Raw genomic sequence first — 20,168 nt, forward strand, 5'->3', positions numbered from 1 at the left:
ATAGGTACAGGGGCAACACAAACCATATACTCTAGAAGTGGAATGCGAACCACGAATGGACCCCAAACCTATGTGACCTTGTAGAGGGTCGCTGGGACTGTAAGAAAACAGTGAGGGTTAGAAAAATAGCCCACCCCAAGACCCTGAAAAGTGGGCGCAAAGTGCACCTAAGTTCCCCAGAGAGCACAGAAGTCGTGATAGGGGAATTCTGCCAGGAAGACAAACACCAGCAATGCAACAACGATGGATTTCCAGACGAGAGTACCTGTGGAACAAGGGGACCAAGTCCAAGAGTCACGATCAAGTCGAGAGTGGGCAGATGCCCAGGAAATGCCAGCTGTTGGTGCAAAGAAGCTGCCACCGGAAGGTAGAAGCTGTGGATTCTGCAAGAACGAAGATGGCTAGAAACTTCCCCTTTGGAGGATGGATGTCCCACGTCGTGAAGAAGTTTGCAGAGGTGTTTCCGTGCAGAAAGAACGCAAACAAGTCTTGCTAGCTGCAAGGGTCGCGGTTAGGGTTTTTGGATGCTGCTGTAGCACAGGAGGGACCAGGATGTCGTCAATTGCGTGAGGAGACAGAGGAGGCGTCTGTAGGAGGCTGGACTGGCTTGTAGTGGGTACCAAGGGGTACTTACACCTTGCACCAGGTCCAGGTATCCCTTATTAGTGTAGAGGGGTGTCTAGCAGCTTAGGCTGATAGAAAAGGTAGCTTAGCAGAGCAGCTTAGGCTGAACTAGGAGACAAGTGAAGCTCCTACAGTACCACTAGTGTCACTTGCACAATATCATAAGAAAACACAATACACAGTTATACTAAAAATAAAGGTACTTTATTTTTATGACAATATGCCAAAGTATCTCAGTGAGTACCCTCAGTATGAGGATAGCAAATATACACAAGATATATGTACACAATACCAAGATTTGCAGTAATAGCAATAGAAAACAGTGCAAACAATGTATAGTCACAATAGAATGCAATGGGGGCACATAGGGATAGGGGCAACACAAACCATATACTCTAGAAGTGGAATGCGAACCACGAATGGACCCCAAACCTATGTGACCTTGTAGAGGGTCGCTGGGACTGTAAGAAAACAGTGAGGGTTAGAAAAATAGCCCACCCCACGACCCTGAAAAGTGGGTGCAAAGTGCAACTAAGTTCCCCAAAGAGCACAGAAGTAGTGATAGGGGAATTCTGCAAGGAAGACCAACACCAGCAATGCAACAATGATGGATTTTCTGACGAGAGTACCTGTGGAACAAGGGGACCAAGTCCAAGAGTCACGAGTGGGCAGATGCCCAGGAAATGCCAGCTGTGTGTGCAGAGAAGCTGCCACCAGATGGTAGAAGCTGTGGATTCTGCAAGAACGACAAGGGCTAGGAACTTCCCCTTTGGAGGATGGATGTCCCACGTCGTGAAGAGTCGTGCAGAGGTGTTTCCGTGCAGAAAGACTGCAAACAAGTATTGCTAGCTGCAAGGGTCGCGGTTAGGGTTTTTGGATGCTGCTGTGGCCCAGGAGGGACCAGGATGTCACCAACCCACTCAGAAGCAAGCAGCACCCGCAGAAGTGCCGGAACAGGCACAACGAAGTGGAGTGAACCGGAGCTCACCCGAAGTCACAAAGGAAGGTCCCACAACGCCGGAGGACAACTCAGGAGGTCGTGCACTGCAGGTTAGAGTGCCGGGGACCCAGGCTTGGCTGTGCACAAAGGAAATCCTGGAAGAGTGCACAGGAGCCAGAGCAGCTGCAAAACATGCGGTTCCCAGCAATGCAGTCTAGCGTGGGGAGGCAAGGACTTACCTCCACCAAACTTGGACTGAAGAGTCACTGGACTGTGGGAGTCACTTGGACAGAGTTGCTGAGTTCAAGGGACCTCGCTCATCGTGCAAAGAGAAGAGACGCAGAAGACCGGTGATGCAGTTCTTTGGTGCCTGCGGTTGCAGGTAGAAGATTCCGTCGACCCACAGGAGATTTCTTCGGAGCTTCTAGTGCAGAGAGGAGGCAGACTACCCCCACAGCATGCACCACCAGGAAAACAGTTCAGAAGGCGGCAGGATCAGAGTTAGAAGGTTGCAGTAGTCGTCTTTGCTACTTTGTTGCAGTTTTGCAGGCTTCCAGCGCGGTCAGCAGTGATTCCTTGGCAGAAGGTGAAGAGAGAGATGCAAAGTAACTCTGATGAGGTCTTGCATTCGTTATCTAAAGAATTCCCCAAAGCAGAGACCCTAAATAGCCAGAAAAGGAGGTTTGGCTACTTAGGAGAGAGGATAGGCTAGCAACACCTGGAGGAGCCTATCAGAAGGAGTCTCTGACGTCACCTGCTGGCACTGGCCACTCAGAGCAGTCCAGTGTGCCAGCAGCACCTCTGTTTCCAAGATGGCAGAGGTCTGGAGCACACTGGAGGAGCTCTGGGCACCTCCCAGGGGAGGTGCAGGTCAGGGGAGTGGTCACTCCCCTTTCCTTTGTCCAGTTTCGCGCCAGAGCAGGGCAGGGGGATCCCTGAACCGGTATAGACTGGCTTATGCAGAGATGGGCACCATTTGTGCCCATCAAAGCATTTCCAGAGGCTGGGGGAGGCTACTCCTCCCCAGCCCTGACACCTTTTTCCAAAGGGAGAGGGTGTAACACCCTCTCTCTGAGGAAGTCCTTTGTTCTGCCTTCCTGGGCCAAGTCTGGCTGGACTCCAGGAGGGCAGAAACCTGTCTGAGGGGTTGGCAGCAGCAGCAGCTGCAGTGAAACCCCGGGAAAGGTGTAGGAGGCTGGACTGGCTTGTAGTGAGTACCAAGGGGTACTTGCACCTTGCACCAGGCCCAGTTATCCCTTATTAGTGTATAGGGTGTCTAGCAGCTTAGGCTGATAGATAATGGTAGCTTAGCAGAGCAGCTTAGGCTGAACTAGGAGACGTGTGAAGCTACTACAGTACCACTTAGTGTCATATGCACAATATCATAAGAAAACACAATACATAGTTATACTAAAAATAAAGGTACTTTATTTTTATGACAATATGCCAAAGTATCTCAGAGTGTACCCTCACTGAGAGGATAGCAAATATACACAAGATATATATACACAATAGCAAAAATATGCAGTATAGTCTTAGAAAACAGTGCAAACAATGTATAGTTACAATAGGATGCAATGGGGAAACATAGGGATAGGGGCAACACAAACCATATACTCCAAAAGTGGAATGCGAACCACGAATGGACCCCAAACCTATGTGACCTTGTAGAGGGTCGCTGGGACTATTAGAAAATAGTGAGAGTTAGAAAAATAACCCTCCCCAAGACCCTGAAAAGTGAGTGCAAAGTGCACTAAAGTTCCCCTAAGGACAAAGAAGTCGTGTTAGAGGAATAATGCAGGAAAGACACAAACCAACAATGCAACAACTGTGGATTTCCAATCTAGGGTACCTGTGGAACAAGGGGACCAAGTCCAAAAGTCACAAGCAAGTCGGAGATGGGCATATGCCCAGGAAATGCCAGCTGTGGATGCAAAGAAGCTTCTACTGGACAGAAGAAGCTGAGGTTTCTGCAGGAACGAAAAGGGCTAGAGACTTCCCCTTTGGTGGACGGATCCCTCTCGCCGTGGAGAGTCGTGCAGAAGTGTTTTCCCGCCGACAGAATGCCAACAAGCCTTTCTAGCTGCAAATCGTGCGGTTAGCGTTTTTGGACGCTGCTGTGGCCCTGGAGGGACCAGGAGGTCGCAAATTGGACCAGGAGAGAGAGGGGACATCGAGCAAGACAAGGAGCCCTCTCAGCAGCAGGTAGCACCCGGAGAAGTGCCAGAAACAGGCACTACGAGGATGCGTGAAACGGTGCTCACCCGAAGTCGCACAAAGGAGTCCCACGTCGCCGGAGACCAACTTAGAAAGTCGTGCAATGCAGGTTAGAGTGCCGTGGACCCAGGCTTGGCTGTGCACAAAGGATTTCCGCCGGAAGTGCACAGGGGCCGGAGTAGCTGCAAAAGTCGCGGTTCCCAGCAATGCAGTCCAGCGAGGTGAGGCAAGGACTTACCTCCACCAAACTTGGACTGAAGAGTCACTGGACTGTGGGGGTCACTTGGACAGAGTCGCTGGATTCGAGGGACCTCGCTCGTCGTGCTGAGAGGAGACCCAAGGGACCGGTAATGCAGCTTTTTGGTGCCTGCGGTTGCAGGGGGAAGATTCCGTCGACCCACGGGAGATTTCTTCGGAGCTTCTGGTGCAGAGAGGAGGCAGACTACCCCCACAGCATGCACAAACAGGAAAACAGTCGAGAAGGCGGCAGGATCAGCGTTACAGAGTTGCAGTAGTCGTCTTAGCTACTTTGTTGCAGTTTTGCAGGCTTCCAGCGCGGTCAGCAGTCGATTCCTTATCAGAAGGTGAAGAGAGAGATGCAGAGGAACTCGGCTGAGCTCTTGCATTCGTTATCTAAAGTTTCCCCAGAGACAGAGACCCTAAATAGCCAGAAAAGAGGGTTTGGCTACTTAGGAGAGAGGATAGGCTAGCAACACCTGAAGGAGCCTATCACAAGGAGTCTCTGACGTCACCTTGTGGCACTGGCCACTCAGAGCAGTCCAGTGTGCCAGCAGCACCTCTGTTTCCAAGATGGCAGAGGTCTGGAGCACACTGGAGGAGCTCTGGACACCTCCCAGGGGAGGTGCAGGTCAGGGGAGTGGTCACTCCCCTTTCCTTTGTCCAGTTTCGCGCCAGAGCAGGGCTAAGGGGTCCCCTGAACCGGTGTAGACTGGCTTATGCAGAATTGGGCACATCTGTGCCCAACAAAGCATTTCCAGAGGCTGGGGGAGGCTACTCATCCCCTGCCTTCACACCATTTTCCAAAGGGAGAGGGTGTAACACCCTCTCTCAGAGGAAGTCCTTTGTTCTGCCATCCTGGGCCAGGCCTGGCTGGACCCCAGGAGGGCAGATGCCTGTCTGAGGGGTTGGCAGCAGCTGCAGTGAAACCCCAGGAAGGGCAGTTTGGCAGTACCAGGGTCTGTGCTACAGACCACTGGGATCATGGGATTGTGCCAACTATGCCAGGATGGCATAGAGGGGGCAATTCCATGATCATAGACATGTTACATGGCCATATTCGGAGTTACCATTGTGAAGCTACATATAGGTAGTGACCTATATGTAGTGCACGCGTGTAATGGTGTCCCCGCACTCACAAAGTTCAGGGAATTGGCTCTGAACAATGTGGGGGCACCTTGGCTAGTGCCAGGGTGCCCTCACACTAAGTAACTTTGCACCTAACCTTTACCAGGTAAAGGTTGGACATATAGGTGACTTATAAGTTACTTAAGTGCAGTGTAAAATGGCTGTGAAATAACGTGGACGTTATTTCACTCAGGCTGCAGTGGCAGGCCTGTGTAAGAATTGTCAGAGCTCCCTATGGGTGGCAAAAGAAATGCTGCAGCCCATAGGGATCTCCTGGAATCCCAATACCCTGGGTACCTCAGTACCATATACTAGGGAATTATAAGGGTGTTCCAGTAAGCCAATGTAAATTGGTAAAAATGGTCACTAGCCTGTTAGTGACAATTTGGAAAGAAATGAGAGAGCATAACCACTGAGGTTCTGATTAGCAGAGCCTCAGTGAGACAGTTAGTCAATACACAGGTAACTCATTCAGGCACACTTATGAGCACTGGGGCCCTGGGTTACCAGGGTCCCAGTGACACATACAACTAAAACAACATATATACAGTGAAAAATGGGGGTAACATGCCAGGCAAGATGGTACTTTCCTACACAACCCCCCCCCCCAAACGAAGGACAATAAGACTAGCCATGACCTGATGAGTCTTCATTGTCTAAGTGGAAATATCTGGAGAGTCCATCTGCATTGGAGTGGCTACTCCCAGGTCTATGTTCCACTGTATAGTCCATTCCCTGTAGGGATATGGACCACCTCAACAATTTTGGATTTTCACCTTTCATTTGTTTTAGCCAAAGTAGAGGTTTGTGGTCTGTCTGAACAATGAAGTGAGTGCCAAACAGGTATGGCCTCAACTTCTTCAGTGCCCAGACCACAGCAAAGGCCTCCCTCTCAACGGCAGACCAACGCTTTTCTCTAGGGGTCAACCTCCTACTAATAAAAGCAACAGGTTGATCCTGGCCCTCAGAATTAAGTTGTGATAGGACTGCCCCTACTCCTAATTCAGATGCATCAGTTTGGACATAGAATTTTTTAGAGTAACAAGGGTTTTTCAGGACAGGTGCAGAGCACATGGCCTGCTTCAGCTCCTCAAAAGCTTTCTGACAGTTTGCTGTCCATAATACCTTTTTAGGCATTTTCTTGGATGTTAGGTCATTAAGAGGGGCTGCAATGGAGCCATAGTTCTTAATGAACCTCCTGTAATACCCAGTGAGGCCTAGGAAGGCTCTCACCTGAGTCTGAGTGGTAGGGGGAACCCAATCAATAATTGTTTGGATTTTCCCCTGAAGTGGTGCAATCTGTTCCCCACCAACAAGGTGTCCCAGATAAACCACCTTACCCTGCCCTATCTGGCACTTTGAAGCCTTGATAGTGAGGCCTGCCTTTTGCAGGGCCTCCAAAACTTTCCATAGGTGCACCAGGTGATCATCCCAGCTGGAGCTAAAGACAGCTATATCGTCCAAATATGCTGCACTGAAAGCTTCCAGCCCTTGCAGGACTGTGTTCACCAACCTCTGAAAAGTGGCAGGTGCATTTTTCAAACCAAAAGGCATTACAGTAAACTGGTAATGTCCTCCAATGGTTGAAAATGCAGTCTTAGGTTTAGCATCTTCTGCCAATTTGATCTGCCAATACCCTGCAGTCAAATCAAAAGTGCTTAGATACTTGGCAGATGCCAGTGTATCTATGAGCTCATCTGCCCTGGGTATAGGGTGAGCATCAGTTTTGGTTACCAAGTTGAGACCTCTATAGTCTACACAAAACCGCATTTCCTTCTTTCCATCTTTGGAATGGGGTTTTGGTACCAGTACCACAGGAGAAGCCCATGGACTGTCAGAGTGCTCAACCACTCCTAGTTCTAACATTTTCTGGACCTCTTGCTTTATGCAGTCCCTGAGATGGTCAGGCTGCCTATAGATCTTACTTTTGACAGGCAAGCTGTCTCCAGTATCTATAGTGTGCTCACACCAAGAAGTGGTACCTGGCACAGTAGAGAAGAGTTCAGAGAATTGATCTAGTAGATTTATGCAATTGTCTTTCTGCTCAGCAGTAAGACAATCAGCCAAAACTACACCTTCCACCAGAGCATCTTGTTCTGTGGAAGAGAAGAGATCAGGTAGAGGATCACTGTCTTCTTCCTGTCCCTCATCTGTTGCCATGAGCAGGGTGAGATCAGCCCTGTCATAGTAGGGTTTCAGGCGGTTGACATGGAGCACCCTAAGGGGACTCCTGGCAATGCCTAAGTCAACTAAATAGGTGACTTCTCCCTTCTTTTCAACAATTGTGTGGGGACCACTCCACTTATCTTGGAGTGCTCTTGGGGCCACAGGCTCCAAGACCCACACTTTCTGCCCTGGTTGGTACTGAACTAAAACAGCCTTCTGATCATGCCATTGCTTCTGGAGCTCTTGGCTAGCCTGAAGGTTTTTACTGGCCTTTTTCATGTACTCAGCCATTCTTGATCTGAGGCCAAGTACATAATCCACAATATCCTGCTTAGGAGCTTTTAAAGGTTGTTCCCAACCCTCCTTTACAAGTGTGAGTGCACCCCTAATAGGGTGTCCAAAAAGAAGTTCAAAGGGGCTGAAGCCCACTCCTTTCTGGGGTACCTCCCTGTAGGCAAAAAGGAGGCATGGTAGAAGGATATCCCATCTCCTGCGGAGTTTTTCTGGGAGACCCATAATCATGCCTTTGAGACTTTTGTTAAATCTCTCCACCAGTCCATTTGTTTGTGGATGATAGGGTGTTGTGAACTTGTACGTTACACCACACTCCTTCCACATGGCCTTTAAGTATGCAGACATGAAATTGCTTCCCCTGTCTGATACTACTTCCTTTGGGAAGCCCACCCTAGAAAATATTCCCAGGAGGGCCTTTGCCACTGCAGGTGCTGTAGTGGTCCTTAAAGGAATTGCTTCAGGGTATCTTGTGGCATGGTCCACTACCACCAAGATAAACCTATTGCCTGAAGCAGTAGGAGGGTCAAGGGGGCCAACTATGTCAACCCCTACCCTTTCAAAGGGAACCCCAACCACAGGCAGTGGAATAAGGGGTGCCTTTGGTGTGCCACCTGTCTTGCCACTGGCTTGACAGGTTTCACAGGACTTACAAAATTCCTTTGTGTCCTCAGACATTCTAGGCCAATGAAACAGGGGAACAAGCCTGTCCCAAGTTTTCATTTGTCCTAGATGCCCAGCTAGGGGAATGTCATGTGCCAGGGTTAGGAGGAACTTTCTGTACTCCTGAGGAATCACTAATCTCCTGGCAGCTCCAGGTTTAGGATCCCTATGCTCAGTGTACAAGAGGTTGTCCTCCCAGTAAACTCTGTGAGAGTCACTGACATCCCCATTAGCCTGTTTGACAGCTTGCTGTCTGAGACCCTCTAATGTGGGACAGGTTTGCTGTGCCACACTCAGCTCCTCTCTGGCAGGCCCCCCTTCACCCAAAAGCTCAGCAGTGTCTGCTTCCAGCTCCTCTGGTGTAGGTTCTGCACAGGGAGGGAATTCTTCTTCCTCAGAAGTAGAATCCACTGTAGAGGGAGGGATAGTAGGAAGTGGTTTGCTTCTACTAGCCCTAGCTTTAGGGAGCACTTGGTCCATTGTTCCAGGATCCAAGCTTCCCTGTCCTTTTTGCTTTTTGGCCTGAGCCCTTGTCAAAGCAAAAATATGCCCTGGGATGCCCAGCATTGCTGCATGGGCCTCCAACTCCACATCTGACCAAGCTGATGTCTCCAAATCATTCCCTAATAGACAGTCTACAGGTAAATCTGAAGCTACCACAACTTTCTTTGGACCAGTAACCCCCCCCCCAGTTGAGATTTACAACAGCCATGGGGTGGCTAAGTGTGTTGTTGTGAGCATCGGTTACTTGGTACTGGTGACCAAGTAGGTGTTGTTCAGGGTGGACCAGTTTCTCTATGACCATAGTCACACTGGCACCAGTGTCCCTGTAGGCCTGAACCTCAACACCATTTATTAGGGGTAGCTGCTTGTACTTATCCATATTAAGGGGACAAGCAACTAAGGTGGCTAAATCAATAGCCCCCTCAGAGACTAACACAGCCTCTGTGGCCTCCCTAACAAGGCTAACCCCAACTAAGTTACCAATAGTGAGCCCAGCTACTCCCTTGGATTGGCTATTAGTAGGTTTGCTCCCACCACCACTGCTATTAGTAGGGACACTAGGTGTAGCAGTAGGGGTTGTAGTGGTAGGAGGCTTGGTGCCTTTCTTTGGACAACTGGGATCTGTTGTCCAATGGCCTTTTATTTTACATAAATAGCACCATGGTTTCTTTTCCTTGTTCTGATTAAAAGAGGATTTGGACCCACCACCCCCACCAGAGTGTTTTTGTGGGCCTGATGAAGACTCATTTTTAGATTTGTCCCCACCCTTGTCAGATAACTTACCATCCTTCTTTTTGTTGCCATCTTTGTCACCCCCTGTATGAACTTTTCTGTTCACCCTTGTTCTGACCCATTTGTCTGCCTTCTTTCCCAATTCTTGGGGAGAGGTCAGTTCAGAGTCCACCAAGTACTGGTGCAACAAATCAGACACACAATTATTAAGAATATGCTCTCTCAGGATCAAGTTATACAGGCTGTCATAATCAGTAACTTTACTGCCATGTAACCACCCCTCCAAGGCCTTCACTGAATGGTCAATGAAATCAACCCAGTCTTGTGAAGACTCCTTTTTGGTCTCTCTGAACTTTATCCTGTATTGTTCAGTGGTTAAGCCATAACCATCCAGGAGTGCATTCTTAAGAACTTGGAAATTATTAGCATCATTTTCTTTCACAGTAAGGAGCCTATCCCTACCTTTTCCACTAAATGATAGCCATAGGATAGCAGCCCACTGCCTTTGAGGGACATCCTGTACAACACAGGCCCTCTCAAGTACAGCAAACCACTTGTTAATGTCATCCCCCTCCTTATAAGGGGGAACTATCTTGTGCAGATTCCTGGAATCATGCTCTTTTGCAGGATGACTATGGGGAATACTGCTGCTGCCACCATGGGTTTCTAAACGCAGTTTTTGTCTCTCCTTCTCTACTTCTAAAGTCTGTCTATCCAAATCCAGCTGTTGCTTCTTGAGCTTCAGTCTGGTTTGTTCCACTCTCAATCTATTGAGCTCCCTTTCTAACAATCTGTCATCAGGGTGGGTGGGAGGGACATGCCTTGAAACAGAAGTATGGTGAGAATGGACAGAAGGAGACCTGTCCCTTACAGAAGGCCCCCTAACAGCTTGGCTAACAGAAACATCACTACCAGTATGGTGAGAATAAATGCTTTTGCTATGATGTGAGACAACACTATTTATATGGTGTGGCTCATCATCATTACCAACTATGCTAGACTGTCTAGTAATGGGCAGGCTAGGAAGTTTCTTTCCTGAATCTTTTCCTGGGGGAGTCCCTGGATCAGATTGAGAACCATTAGCTACTTTTTCAACAGATGGGGCACTTCTAGCCTTATCCTGTTCTCTAAGCATGTTAATTAACAGTTCTAAGGAAGGATTCTTCCCTACACTCAAACCTCTCTCTATGCAGAGACTCCTTGCTCCTTTCCAGCTAAGGTGATCATATGCAAGTTTGGACAGATCAACATTTTGGCCTGTGCCAGACATTTTTAGAGAGAGTTAAAGTGATAGAAAAAGTTTTCAGAACTTTTTGGAAAGACAGAAAAAAACTTTTTAAACTTTTTAGAACTTTTTAGAAAGTTAGAAGTACTTTTCAGCACTTAGAAAAGAGTGAAAAGAGGAAATGCAAAACTTTTTGGCTATGTGTATATACACTGACCTTGTTTTGTATATTTTTCTCTTATGAAAAGTACAATGACAAGAGTGGTAAGTAGTCTCAAAGCACTTATCCCACCACTGCACAACCAATGTAGGAGGCTGGACTGGCTTGTAGTGAGTACCAAGGGGTACTTGCACCTTGCACCAGGCCCAGTTATCCCTTATTAGTGTTAGGGTGTCTAGCAGCTTAGGCTGATAGATAATGGTAGCTTAGCAGAGCAGCTTAGGCTGAACTAGGAGACGTGTGAAGCTACTACAGTACCACTTAGTGTCATATGCACAATATCATAAGAAAACACAATACATAGTTATATTAAAAATAAAGGTACTATATTTTTATGACAATATGCCAAAGTATCTTAGAGTGTACCCTCAGTGAGAGGATAGCAAATATACACAAGATATATATACACAAGAGCAAAAATATGCAGTATAGTCTTAGAAAACAGTGCAAACAATGTATAGTTACAATAGGATGCAATGGGGAAACATAGGGATAGGGGCAACACAAACCATATACTCCAAAAGTGGAATGCGAACCACGAATGGAGTCCAAACCTATGTGACCTTGTAGAGGGTCGCTGGGACTATTAGAAAATAGTGAGAGTTAGAAAAATAACCCTCCCCAAGACCCTGAAAAGTGAGTGCAAAGTGCACTAAAGTTCCCCTAAGGACAAAGAAGTCGTGTTAGAGGAATAATGCAGGAAAGACACAAACCAACAATGCAACAACTGTGGATTTCCAATCTAGGGTACCTGTGGAACAAGGGGACCAAGTCCAAAAGTCACAAGCAAGTCGGAGATGGGCATATGCCCAGGAAATGCCAGCTGTGGATGCAAAGAAGCTTCTACTGGACAGAAGAAGCTGAGGTTTCTGCAGGAACGAAAAGGGCTAGAGACTTCCCCTTTGGTGGACGGATCCCTCTCGCCGCGGAGAGTCGTGCAGAAGTGTTTTCCCGACGAAAGAACGCCAACAAGCCTTGCTAGCTGCAAATCGTGCGGTTAGCGTTTTTGGACGCTGCTGTGGCCCTGGAGGGACCAGGAGGTCGCAAATTGGACCAGGAGAGAGAGGGGACGTCGAGCAAGACAAGGAGCCCTCTCAGCAGCAGGTAGCACCCAGAGAAGTGCCAGAAACAGGCACTACGAGGATGCGTGAAACGGTGCTCACCCGAAGTCGCACAAAGGAGTCCCACGTCGCCGGAGACCAACTTAGAAAGTCGTGCAATGCAGGTTAGAGTGCCGTGGATCCAGGCTTGGCTGTGCACAAAGGATTTCCGCCGGAAGTGCACAGGGGCCGGAGTAGCTGCAAAAGTCGCGGTTCCCAGCAATGCAGCCCAGCGAGGTGAGGCAAGGACTTACCTCCACCAAACTTGGACTGAAGAGTCACTGGACTGTGGGGGTCACTTGGACAGAGTCGCTGGATTCGAAGGACCTCGCTCGTCGTGCTGAGAGGAGACCCAAGGGACCGGTAATGCAGCTTTTTGGTTCCTGCGGTTGCAGGGGGAAGATTCCGTCGACCCACGGGAGATTTCTTCGGAGCTTCTGGTGCAGAGAGGAGGCAGACTACCCCCACAGCATGCACAAACAGGAAAACAGTCGGGAAGGCGGCAGGATCAGCGTTACAGAGTTGCAGTAGTCGTCTTAGCTACTTTGTATCAGTTTTGCAGGCTTCCAGCGCGGTCAGCAGTCGATTCCTTATTAGAAGGTGAAGAGAGAGATGCAGAGGAACTCGGCTGAGCTCTTGCATTCGTTATCTAAAGTTTCCCCAGAGACAGAGACCCTAAATAGCCAGAAAAGAGGGTTTGGCTACTTAGGAGAGAGGATAGGCTAGCAACACCTGAAGGAGCCTATCACAAGGAGTCTCTGACGTCACCTGGTGGCACTGGCCACTCAGAGCAGTCCAGTGTGCCAGCAGCACCTCTGTTTCCAAGATGGCAGAGGTCTGGAGCACACTGGAGGAGCTCTGGACACCTCCCAGGGGAGGTGCAGGTCAGGGGAGTGGTCACTCCCCTTTCCTTTGTCCAGTTTCGCGCCAGAGCAGGGCTAAGGGGTCCCCTGAACCGGTGTAGACTGGCTTATGCAGAATTGGGCACATCTGTGCCCAACAATGCATTTCCAGAGGCTGGGGGAGGCTACTCCTCCCCTGCCTTCACACCATTTTCCAAAGGGAGAGGGTGTAACACCCTCTCTCAGAGGAAGTCCTTTGTTCTGCCATCCTGGGCCAGGCCTGGCTGGACCCCAGGAGGGCAGATGCCTGTCTGAGGGGTTGGCAGCAGCAGCAGCTGCAGTGAAACCCCAGGAAGGGCAGTTTGGCAGTACCAGGGTCTGTGCTACAGACCACTGGGATCATGGGATTGTGCCAACTATGCCAGGATGGCATAGAGGGGGCAATTCCATGATCATAGACATGTTACATGGCCATATTCGAAGTTACCATTGTGAAGCTACATATAGGTAGTGACCTATATGTAGTGCACGCGTGTAATGGTGTCCCCGCACTCACAAAGTTCAGGGAATTGGCTCTGAACAATGTGGGGGCACCTTGGCTAGTGCCAGGGTGCCCTCACACTAAGTAACTTTGCACCTAACCTTTACCAGGTAAAGGTTAGACATATAGGTGACTTATAAGTTACTTAAGTGCAGTGTAAAATGGCTGTGAAATAACGTGGGCGTTATTTCACTCAGGCCGCAGTGGCAGGCCTGTGTAAGAATTGTCAGAGCTCCCTATGGGTGGCAAAAGAAATGCTGCAGCCCATAGGGATCTCCTGGAACCCCAATACCCTGGGTACCTCTGTACCATATACTAGGGAATTATAAGGGTGTTCCAGTAAGCCAATGTAAATTGGTAAAAATGGTCACTAGCCTGTTAGTGACAATTTGGAAAGAAATGAGAGAGCATAACCACTGAGGTTCTGATTAGCAGAGCCTCAGTGAGACAGTTAGTCACTACACAGGTAACTCATTCAGGCACACTTATGAGCACTGGGGCCCTGGGTTACCAGGGTCCCAGTGACACATACAACTAAAACAACATATATACAGTGAAAAATGGGGGTAACATGCCAGGCAAGATGGTACTTTCCTACAAAAGGTAGTTTGGCAGTACCCGGGTCTGAGCTAGAGACTCGGGAGATCATTGAATTGTCTCCCCAATGCCATAATGGCATTGGGGTGACAATTCCATGATCTTAGACATCTTACATGGCCATGTTCGGTGTTACCATTGTGACGCTATACATATGTCGTGACATATGTATAGTGCACGCGTGTAATGGTGTCCCCGCACTCACAAAGTCCAGGGAATTTGCCCTGAACAATGTGGGGGCACCTTGGCTAGTGCCAGGGTGCCCACACACTAAGTAACTTAGCACCCAACCTTTACCAGGTAAAGGTTAGACATATAGGTGACTTATAAGTTACTTAAGTGCAGTGGTAAATGGCTGTGAAATAACGTGGACGTTATTTCACTCAGGCTGCAGTGGCAGGCCTATGTAAGAATTGTCAGAGCTCCCTATGGGTTGCAAAAGAAATGCTGCAGCCCATAGGGATCTCCTGGAACCCCAATACCCTGGGTACCTCAGTACCATATTCTAGGGAATTATAAGGGTGTTCCAGTATGCCAATGTAAATTGGTGAAATTGTTCACTAGCCTGTTATTGACAATTTGGAAAGAAATGAGAGAGCATAACCACTGAGGTTCTGGATAGCAGAGCCTCAGTGAGACAGTTAGTCATAACAAAGGTAACACATACAGGGCACATTTATGAGCACTGGGGCCCTGGCTGGCAGGGTCCCAGTGACACATACAACTAAAACAACATATATACAGTGAAATATGGGGGTAACATGCCAGGCAAGATGGTACTTTCCTAAACATGTGAAAACAGCGGCAAGAAGCACAAAGCGCATCTTGTGGTTATCTGGTCGCGCTGGATCGGAGGACTATCACGATGGAACGTGAGTTGGATACAGGGATCAGGTTAGTCCACCTGAAGAGTCCACGCAAAGACTTCCATTCGTGCTGGGGAGGGCTGCGAGTAGGAGACTGTTGGTGCACAGAGCAGGACAAGTGTTGCAGATGGTTGTTGCTGTAGCACTTAGAGCCGATTGTCACTGGAACTTCACATTAGTTGATCATCGTGGATGGGTGCTGTCAGCACAAAGTCGAGGTCTCGCTGGTAGTCATGGGCAGTGACTATTGGAGCAAAGAGCAGGCCAGCAAAATGTCTTAGGCAGGCCCAGGCAAGTCCAGTTGGTACTGGTCAGCTGCACAGTTGTAGGGAGGCCTCCGGGAGCTTGTTGTGTTCTCCTAGCTCATGCAAGTCAATTAACTAACACTTGGAGTAACTCTGGGTAGCTTGGGTCCAATCCTGTCTTTAGTCAGCAGGGTAGCCATTCTTCCTCAGACAGAAGGGCAGTCCTTCTGAGTCTTCCAGAGGTCCAGAAGTGATTGAGAAGATGTCCTGAAGGTCAATTGTTTTTACCTGGCGCTAGCCTTTGTGTGGGGGAATTACCAGACCTACTGCCAAAACGAGCTCTGGTCATTTCTACCCATTCCCGTGGTACTAGCTCCAAACTGTCTAAGATGCAAAAGGCAAGGGAAGGCCTGGTGTTAGGTCCCTTTGTGTGTGCTGCAGGCAGAGCCCTTTGAAGTGTAATCAGGACAGAGTACAGCCTCATCAAAGAGCCACGTCTTGAGGTTTTTCCTGAAGATGGTAAGCGACAGGCTTTGTCTGAGGTGCAGGGGGAGGTTGTTACAGCTCTTCACTGCAGTTTAGGTAAAAGATTGTCCTCCGATGATGGTTTTGCAGATCCAAGGGACGGTGGCCAGGGTCATATGGGCGGAGCAGAGGGTTCTTGTGGGGCTGTGGAAAGAGATGTGGTGGTTCAGGTAGGCTGGTCCTGCATTGTGTATGGCCTTATGCGTGAGGGTGAGAAGCTTGAAGGTGATTCGCTTCTCGACCAGTAGCCAGTGGAGGGTCCTTAGGTGTTGGGAGATGTGTTCTCGGCAAGAGAGGTTCAGAACGAGTCTAGCAGCAATATTCTGGAAGAGTTTAAGTTTTTTGATATTCATAGTTGGGGTGCCGGCGTAGAGGACATTGTTGTAGTCGAGCTTGCGCATGACTAAGGCATGGGTGACTGTCCTGCAACAATCTGCTGGGACCCATCTGAAGATCTTCCAGAGTTTGCGGAGTGTGTGCCAGCAGGAGGAGGCAACAGAGTTTACCTGGTGGGTCATGGATAGGGAGGAGTCGAGGATGATCCTTAAGTTGCAGGCATGATCGGTCGGTGCAGGGGGGGTGCTGAGGGATGTGGGCCACTAGGAGTTGTCCCAAGCTGAGGTGGCATTTCCGAAGATGATGAGCTCCGTCTTGTCCGAGTTCCGCTTGAGGCAGCTTTCTCTCATCCAGCTGGCAACGGCTTTCATTCCTGTGTGAAAGTTCCTTTTGGCCGAGTCCGTGTCTTCTGTGAAGGAAATGATGAGTTGTGTGTCATCGGCATATGACACGATGTTCATACTGTGGCTTCTGACGATGGCAGCAAGAGGGGCCATGTATACGTTGAACAGTGTGGGACTCAGTGAGGATCCTTGGGGGACTCAACAGTTGACTCCTGTGGTTCTGGAGGTGTAGGACAGGAGTCTGACCCTCTGCGTCCTCTCGGAGAGGAAGGAGTGGATCCATTCCAGGGCTCTTCCGCAGATGTCTATGTTGTGGAGTCTGGTGTGCAGAGTGCTGTGGGAGACCGTGTCGAAAGCTGCTGAGAGGTTGAGGAGTATGAGTGCTGCTGTGTGGCCACGGTCAAGGAGTAATCTGATGTTGTCAGTGGCTGCCAGGAGTGCTATCTACATGCTGTGATTGCTGAGGAAGCCGAACTGGGAGCTGTCCAGGGAGTTGTTGGCCTCGTGAAATTCTGTAGTAGTTGGTTGATTGCTTTCCTTAGTACTTTGGTGGGGTAGGGTAGCAGCAAGATGGTCCGGAAATTCTCTAGTTCTGATGGGTCGGCTGAAGGTTTCTTTAGGAAAGGGCGTATTTCACTGTATTTCCAGTCCTCAGGGAAGGTGCCCGTGCTGTTGGAGCAGTTGATTGTGTTACGAAGCTCGGGGATGGTGGATACGCTGGCTCTGATGTATATGTGGTGCGGGCAAGTGTACGAGGGAGCTCCAGATTGGGTGCTGTTCATGACATGATGGTGACTGTTTCCTCTGTGATGAGCGTGGACAGGTCATGGATGGTCTGGGTGGGTTCTGGGGGGGTGGGTCTGTCAAAGATTCCAGTGACAGGTGGCAGGAAGCTGTCGTAGATGTCCTGGATCTTGTGGTGGAAAAAGGAGGAGAATTTGCTAGCAGCAGGCCTGGGAGTCGAGTTTCAAAGGCAGTTAGCAGTTTGAAGCGCGTTGCCAGGGCAGTGCACATTCCTGAGGGAGGGGGTGTTGGCACCTCCACCCAGGAAGGGCTTTGTTCCATAAACCAGAGAGATGTATCTCTTCCCAAAGGTTTGTAGATTGGGTGTCTAGAGGTGGCAGACTGGAAAGAACCAGTTAGCAACTATGCCAGGGTAGTTGGGCTTTGTAGGGGGTACCACTAAGGTGACCACTGGGTACATTTAGGGATAAAGCCAATACTGGTACTAGTTCTGATTTATCATTCTGAGTTGTTTGATACCAAACAACCTAGAGTTCAGAGTGGTCATCATGTAGCTGGAGAACTCGTATTGACCAGTTCTTAACAACGGCTTCCTTCATGAGTGGGTACTTCATCCAGCCACCCTTTCCAAGGACCAGCAGTGAATCCCCCCTTGTGGGTAATGCCTCTAGAGATGGGCTCCCATATCCTCCTCAGAGAACCAATGCATCTCCAGAGACACCTCATAGGCACTGGATACTTGAGTATGTAGGCCCTCTTATTTACACTGGACATTGGAAAGATGGCACTATTTTTTTGACTGGACTCTGTGAGCTTCTTTGCTTTCAAGTCCAGTTCTTTCAGGTTCACTTCCTAGGCCAGCTAAAGTGTCTTCTCCTCCAGAACAAGTTTCCTTCCCTCCAGGGCTCTCTGTGCCATATCCCCCTCCTTGGCTTAGGCTACCTTAGCCTCAGCTCTTCTCTCCTCTACAGCTGCTTCCCTTTCCTTTGCAGCCACTTTCTTTCTGCAGCCAGTTTCAGTTTAACCAGCTGCAGCCTGAATACCCCTTCAGTACTTCTGTTCTCTAACTCCTTAGGGGAAAGGGTGTGAGAGAAAACACTGTATCCTATGCTAGATCTGGCAGGGGCCCTCACTCATGTGGGCCCTCTTCTCTCCTATGAGGCCATGGTCAGGAGGTTTTCTTCCTATCACCTTCATCTTCCTCCTCCAGTCCCCCTTCAACCACATCTGCTCCTGTGCTGCAGAGTGCTGGATTTTCTGGTTTTGTACAAATCACTGAGTGGCACTGCACAGGCACAAGTATCGAATCCCTCCACTGAACACGACTGTAAGAAACTGAGTTATTGGTTGAAAGGGATTGAAGTCCAATTTTAATAACAAACACAATCCTTGATAGGAGGAACCACAAAACACACTAAATTAATCTCTATTTAACCCTCTACTAGGTTGGCACAAAAGCAGTCAGGCTTAAATTAGAGGCAATGTGTAATATATTTATGCAGCACACAAACAGTAACAAAGTGAAAACACAACACAAGAAAAGTCCCAAACCAATTTAGAAAAATAGAGAAACCTTTAATAAATAAACTGACAACAAAATGACAAAAATCCAACCAGTAAAATTAGAGATATTCATTTTTTTAAAGTTAGGTGAAAACAGTGCCAAGATGCACAAAACACCACTCGCAGTTATCTGGTTGTGCTGGACCTCATCAGACCAAAGTGCAGGCCAACCACATTGGATCGCAGGTTGGATACAGTGACAAGGTTAGTCCAGCTGGAGAGTTAAATTCTCAAGATCCGTGGGAAGCGTTTCACTGCCACTTGTGGGTGCCAAAAGGAGGAGGCTGTCAGTGCACGGAGCCGGTAGAAAGTCGAGGAAGGTCATTACTGTAGCACGAAGTACTGGTCATCGTTGGAGCTTCACTTTGGTTGATTGTCGACCCTAGAGGATGGTGCTTAAAACAGGGTTAAAATCCAACATCTCAGGGTTCAGAATTTATTGTGTGCCATAAATAGCACTTATTCCAAGAATTTTCCCTTTTGTAGTGGAACAACATCTAGATTTTAGTGCTTATTGCACCAAACATCACTGATCTCTGTAAATACTGAGCCTTTTCCCTCTGTTTAATTCTGCCAGGTTTGACCTCCCAGAATTAAATAGAGGATGCAAGCATTGTGGGGCCTGGTCATTACAGGCTGCTTTAAAAATCACACCACATAAAGGTGCTATTATTGCACACACAGGTGTTTATGCAGGGATCAAAAGTTGTAGGAAACTGTGTTATTGGTTGAGGGGGTTGAAACCCTGTTCAAGCAGTAGCCGCAATGTCCTTGAGATGATGTAACAAGAAATCCAAAATTAGCCTGTGCTTAATACTCTGGCAGCTTCGCTCAAAAGCAGTCAAATATAACTTAGAAGCGAAATGTAAAGTATTTATAAAGCACTTCAAACAGGAATAAAGTGACAGCACAAGACAAAACCCACATCAAGTTAGAAAAATAGAGTAAAATGTAATAAATTATTTGAGATCAAAACAACAACAAAAATCAATCAGTAGAACTGGAGATATATAATCTTAAAGATTTAAGTGAAAACAGTGTTTAGAAGCACAAGCGTCAGCTGTGTTTATCTTGTTGCGCTGGACCAGGGCAAAGGTTGGAGCCTTTTCTGTCCCTAAGGCTCCAATTAGGAGGCCAGCCAACCAGCCCTTGATGCCACTCTGGTGGCCCTGAGTACAAGATGCAGGTCCAGTCTTTTTCATTCTGGCAGTCCTTCTTGCAGAGCAGCACAGCAGTCTTTTTGAGTCTTCCATAGGTCCAGAGGTGTAGTGAAGATTTGGATCTGAGGGTCCATGATTTATATCTGGTGCCTATGTTGAAGTAGAAGAAGATTCTAGAGGCTTCCAACCCCCACGTTGTCTGGAATTGCCTGCCTCCCTGCTATATTGGACCTTACTCTCTCCCAACACAACTCCCGACCAAGGAATGACAACCTCAAATAAGGTGCTGTCCTAGGAGGGAAGACTCACACCCTCTGAGTGGTGTCCAACTTGCTATCCTGCTCGGGAATGTCCCAAG

At 48.5% G+C, this 20,168-nt stretch overlaps 2 protein-coding genes across 4 annotated transcripts in view; one reads left to right on the plus strand and one right to left on the minus strand.

Moving 5' to 3' along the window:
• Positions 1 to 20,168, minus strand: part of LOC138249549 (interleukin-1 receptor accessory protein-like) — a 2,044,856-nt gene that overhangs the window by 827,236 nt on the left and 1,197,452 nt on the right. The gene's annotated exons all lie outside the window — the stretch shown is intronic.
• The window catches only part of LOC138250213 (uncharacterized), a 446,562-nt gene that overhangs the window by 153,937 nt on the left and 272,457 nt on the right, over positions 1 to 20,168 (plus strand). The window lies entirely within an intron of this gene.

The sequence above is a fragment of the Pleurodeles waltl genome, chromosome 8 (genome assembly GCF_031143425.1).
Source record: "Pleurodeles waltl isolate 20211129_DDA chromosome 8, aPleWal1.hap1.20221129, whole genome shotgun sequence".
In the NCBI taxonomy this organism is placed as follows: Eukaryota; Metazoa; Chordata; class Amphibia; order Caudata; family Salamandridae; genus Pleurodeles; species Pleurodeles waltl.